The following is a 6,318-nucleotide window of genomic DNA, read 5'->3' on the forward strand; positions in this document are numbered from 1 at the left end:
CAGTGACAATCCCAAAACGCCTACAAATTTCCATCAACTGCTACATACTACGAATCTTCGGGATTGCCCGTGAAGTGCTGTGAAGGACATGGCAATGGATTGATCACACACTTTGGAAAAACGAAAAAAACGTGGCTAAACAAGCTATAACGCGAATTGGAATTTTATATCGACTATTTAGATCTAAAATTCTTACTGCGCTACTGCCAATTTGAGATCGATTTAAACGATCGGGATATTAAGAGTGATCAGAATGGAGTTTTTTTTTCTTTTTACAGATCACGCATGACTATTGTCAAACTAAATACAAAATTTTTCTCAGTATTCATTGACATTTCATGGTGGAAAGACTTACACCTCAACAAACTTTACAAATCGTACATTTCTATTACCAAAACCGACGCTCTGTGAAAAGTATTCTTCGCGTGCTCAGGCCAACTTTTGTTGTTCAGCGATGAGGCCCATTTTTGGCTTAACGGCTACGTCAATAAGCAAAATTGAGGTATTTGGGCTGAATACCAACCCAAAGCTATTCAAGAACAGTCATTACATCCGTTGGAAACAAGCGTGCGGCCTATGGGCTGGAGGAATCATCGGCCCATATTTCTTCAAAGACGAGGCTGACGCCAATGTAATCTGCCGTCTCGGACCAGTGGATTGGCCACCAAGATCATGTGATATCACACCTTTGCACTTTTATTTGAGGGAGTGTGTAAAGTCTAAATGCTTTATAGATAAACCAGCTTCGATTGAGGTGTTGGAAGTCAACATTACCAAAGTTATTCACGAGATACCGACCGAAGGCCTCCAGCGAGTCACTCAAAATTGATGTTGACGGATGGCTGAACAATGGCGCAGCTGCGGCCAAGATTTGAAAGGGGTTATTTTTAAAAAATAAATGTCATGAATGCTTCTACACAAAAATAATAAAGATTGGCCAATCAATTTGAGTATTCGTGGTTTTATCTCAATTTAAAATCTGATACCTCTACCGGTTTATTAAGGCGTCTAGAGCTCGAAAATGTAGGGTATTTTCAGGAGTTTTTTTTACAATAAAAAAATAGAAACGATATTTAAATTTTTTAGGCTTTTTCTTAACTTCTTTTATTGTACATACAAAAATGGAAAATTTGTTTTTTGTTTTTTAATATTAATAATTTTAAAAATGGCGCTGCAGTTGACCCTCTCGAAAAATTGGACCTGGGCGGTGTTGTCTATTTTGGCTCTTCTATTCATCAGAAACCCAAAAGCCAAAAAAATTATTAATCAGTATGACTGCAGCTATGTCCCGTACTAGAATAAAAAAAAATTGACAAAATGGCGCGGTTTTGAATTTCACACTCTAAAAATCGGGTTTTTCCAGTTTTTTAATCAAAAAATACGAAAGAATTGAAATAATAATATGATTCTAGTACGCGCGATAGCCATTGATGTTGTGAATAACAAATTAAAATTTCAGCCGATTCGGTTGAATAGTTTTTTTTGCTTTTTTGTCAACACCAGGCCGAAAAAAGTCGTTTCGAGGTAAATGAGTTTAAAGTTTGAGGTGCAGCAACGCGCGGACCGCTCTCTAGTTAATGGGCTGTAGAATCTTTAATATTGGGAATTTCCGCATGAAAATTTCACAGTATATTCTTAAGATACTATACTTTCGAAATATCGAAAAATAAAATATCGATTTTTTTTAATTTCTAGACCACCGGGTACGCTTAAAGCTTTTAGCAGAGTGTGTTGAGAAAATGCATATTTTCGCAATATTTAAATGAATATAAATAAAACTAATAATATTTTCAAAAATTTTATTAAAAATTTTGTAAGGTGTAATATTTTTCAAAACAATCAATTTCAGCAATCATTGCTTTTATTCTGTTTCGCGAATACCTGATATCTCCGTTGAGGCTTTTATTTACTTTGTGTAGGAGGAATTTTTCTTGTTAAATGACCCCACTGTTTTGCTTGTAAACGGTACGTTGTCCGCGTGTTGGGTATTCAGAAATATTAACATTTTGTAGAATTTCTTCTGCAATGTCCAGCCGAAATTTTGAAAATGAATATTTCCTAGAATTTGAAATCTGTTTTGCTTTTCGAAATAAACTTCATGCTGTTTTCGGTTTAATTCAGCAGGCGTACATTGCACGTCATTGCATGTCGACGTGATTTGCTCGTTTGTCCAGAACAAGATGTTAAACATCAAGCCAATGGGTAAGTTGCTTAAAAATCAACCGCAAACTTCCTGCCGAAATCTGGTATAAACAAAAAGTGAGTTGATATAAACTTATTAATACTCGTAGTAAAACAAACAACGGAACGTGGCTTTATACTTAAGGGTAAATCAATTAGATTAGAACTGTACGATGAATATTTTGTAGCATTCAAAATAATATAAACCGAGTTGAAAAGCTTGAAACGGGTCTTATTTTTCTTGCTCTCATTTTATCATTCAATTAATCAAAAACAAATAAACACTGCAATATTTGGATGAAATGCTTCAAAAATGCAACTTGATTTTTTTTTATTGCTCTTAGTTATTGTATTTACACCTTGCAATACACATACATATGCGCGTAGCATAAGCAGCCAACAAATACATATTCAAGAGCTCGTATATTGGCTATGTCAATATCTACTCTGAAACGCAGGTGAAGCTGCCACCTAAATGCATGCACATATGAATATTTATGTGCAGATTAATCCAACAGTCATAAGCGTGAATATAAAAGTTCTAAACAAAGCAATAATCGTCCACATGCCATTTTTCCTAAACTCGTGTTTGTAAATATGTAAATGTGTATATCGCGCGTGCAATAAGTTAGAGAAGAAACTAAAAATTTTCATTTTCAGATTTTATAGTCTCATAGAATAATCAATACTGACAAAATGGATACCTAACGAACAATGCCTGGTAAGGATTTCAACAAAGAGAGAGCTGCAGCCTTGTTATCCTTAGAAGTGTCCTCTGGCGCTACCGCTCTACCCGTGGTCAGAAGGACCTCGCGACTTTACACGTTTGCGCACTAACCCAGCGCTGTAGTCGGTGCGGGAATCTATGTTCCAAGCACAAAAATCACCTTTGTCTGGCGTCTTTCAGGCTGAAATCCAAGCAATTTAATTCTGTGCGATAATAAATCATATCAGAGGCAACAAGGGTGCACACATTCCTATATAATCGGACAGACATGCTGTATTAAAAGCAGTAGCTTCACATTTTGGGGAATCGAAAAGAGTGTACGAATGCCTTAACAACCTAAACCAACTTAGTGCAACAAACTAAATTGTACTTTGCTGGGTTCCGAGTCACTCTGGAATAAAAGGTCATGAAATTGCTCAAGAACTCGCTAGGCGGGGTCGGAGACAGATTTTACGGTCCAGAACCATGCTGTGGTATTAACTGGGTAGAAGCTAAATTCAGGGTAAATAGTTGGGAAAATGATCTAAGAATAACCCATTGCGAAGTTACACAAGAACTCCGTCAAGTCAAAAGACGTATAAGAACTTTAACATACAATAGGGAACTCCATAACCTGCATTAAGTAGATATAAATAAAATAGTTGGTTTTCTGACAAGTCACTATTACTTAAATCACCATCTCCGAAAAATTCACATTGGGAATGAGACAGAGTGTGGATTCTGTCTGGAAGATAATGAAATCACAGATCATATCATGTGCAAAGACAAGATATGACTTGAGAAAGGCCAAGCTCGAGTTGGCAGAAAAAAAATAAAACCGAATTGATCCTCTTGAGCACACAACGGATGTGTGAGGAATTAACTATTACGGTTAGTTACCACAACATCACGTCTCAGCCGCATATAAAATGCTTGGGAGTACTCATCGATTCGCGCAAGATATTCAAGCAGCATCTACCGGCAGTAAGTGACAAGCATACTGCAACTCCTATCAACAGTGGCATGCTCTGTGATCATCCACGCAGCGCCGATTTGGGCTCATACCAAGAAAACCTATCTTAAAGATATTCAATCAACATACAGAATCGATGCCTTGTGAGTGGCTGGTGCATACCGAACTGCATCGAATGACGCGATATATGCAATTACGAGAAAGGTACCTATTGATCGTCTACCGGATGAAATGGCACGGCTGTATAGCGACAGCGCGCATAGGCCGTCGAATGCAGCAAAACAGGAAGACAGAGCAAAAATAAATGCTGAATGGCAACGGCGATAGGAACAATCTGACAAGGGCCGCTGGACTTTCAAACTTATTCCCAAGGTTGTTATATGGATAAACAGTTGACAGACCAAACAGACAGTTGGCAACAGTTGAAGTTGATTGCGATACAACGCAGCGTTTTACTGCTCGTGGATGCTTTAAAGAATACTTGCACAGGTTTAAAACCGAAGATGATCCTTTTTGTTCACACTGGTCAGAAGAACGAGAAAGTGCATTGCATGTTCTGTTCCGCGGTTCGAAAACGAACGACAGAGATTATAATGAAAGAGCTTCGGTTTTAATGGGTTAAGGGGTTATATACAGTCAAAAAATTATTTTTTCTTTTTTCTTAATGTACATATACTTAAGAACACACACAAAAATCTTTATATCGTTTCGGCGAATATCTTCGAAGTTACACGCAAATTTGAAAATGCGTTCCAGAGTGTTTGAAAGCACTTTTAAAACTTTAAACGCGTTTTTATCAAAATGGTGTTTTCAAAAACGGTGACCAACATTACTCGAAAGTCTCCAATTTTAACACGAACTTCTAAATATATTTTTTAGTAATTAATGGAAGATTTTTTCTCACCGATAAATATATTTTTTTAGCACAATTTAAGGCCGAAATTTTGGTCAAAACCCGAATTTTGTTTTTGGAGAAACCGCCACTTTGTCAAAAAATTTATTTTGCTTATTCCTTCGATTAATTACTAGATTTAACATTACTTACTTACTTAAACGAAATGTGTTTGGTTTTTAAATTTCAGAGGATACAGTTGGATGCAAAACGTTTTTTTCATTTTTTTTTTTTTTTTTTTAAATTATTGTATAACATCTTAAGATTATTGTGTGAAAGTTTGAAGTGCATTAGAGTAAAATTGACAAAGACACAAAGGATTAAGTATCTACCTCTCCAACCGGATTTCACACTGCCGAAAATCTTTAAACGCGTTTTTCTCACACTTGCCTTTTTTACGGTCGGTGTCCACTGTAGATTCATATCTACTGCACCGATTCTTTTCAAATTTGGTTTTTTTGTTTCTTTACTTTATTCACGAGGTAATGACGTCGAGTTTTTTTTTTTTTAATTTTGTCATATTTTAAAACAACAAAGTTTTCAAGTTTTTTTTATGAAAAATCGGTGTTTTGACTTCAAAGCGCTTTAAAAAATTAAGAAAAAAAAAAAAAAAAAAAAAATCGACGTTGTTACCTGCGAAACTTTATTAGCTGATGAAATCAATTTGGTTTTTTGATTTTAGTTGATCCAGTAATGAGTTCTGAGGGACACCGCAATAAAACCTTTTTATGAGACGTCCGCGAAGATTCGCTGCCACCAACTCATTTCTTCATAAAAATCAATGAAAATTTCACACAATATTCTTTAAATATGACTTTATAATGAAGTAATTTTAAAATTTTGAATAAATCAACTGTGTCGACAAAAAAAATTTCGAAAAATATGCTTGTTTTACACCGAATTAACCATACTACCCCCTTAATGTAGCAGTGCCAATCAATAGGACTAGTATTAACTACTTCCAAAACATGTAGTGGGACACAAAATATCTTTTATATCGAAGTATCGGCCATTGGGCACGCTGCTGATATAAAATTATTATAATTATTATACTTCTATATTAGTTTAGGGGAAAAGAAATCCATTATTTCTGCGTAAAATTTGCGCAAATGGTTTAAAACTATTTGACGGTCGATCTTTAGCTCCTGGGCAATGCTGCGACTACTCACAAACGACATTATTGACATTATAGCCATTTTTTTTACCATCAAAAATGTCTGAACGGAATCGACAAAATCAAAATTTCAAGTAATTAGCTGTTGCAGTATCGACACCATTCACAATTTCAGCGGCCTGGCTTACATTTTCGCCATTATTAATCAAAGAAAAATTGTAAAATGTGCCGAATTTTCACTTTGTTGTAACTCAGAACTGAATGGAACAAGCAAAACACAACAACAGATTTGACAACGCGCATAAACTTTAAGTACTTTACGAGATATCGATCACTACAGAAATCTACCGGGAAAACACTTGATTTATTATCTCCCAAACTAATATTAACCCAGCGCTCGCGGAGTTGATGCGAAGCCCAACTTTCCAGAAGTATACCATAGATTCCCAAGG

Source organism: Anastrepha obliqua, chromosome 5 (genome assembly GCF_027943255.1).
Source record: "Anastrepha obliqua isolate idAnaObli1 chromosome 5, idAnaObli1_1.0, whole genome shotgun sequence".
NCBI lineage: Eukaryota > Metazoa > Arthropoda > Insecta > Diptera > Tephritidae > Anastrepha > Anastrepha obliqua.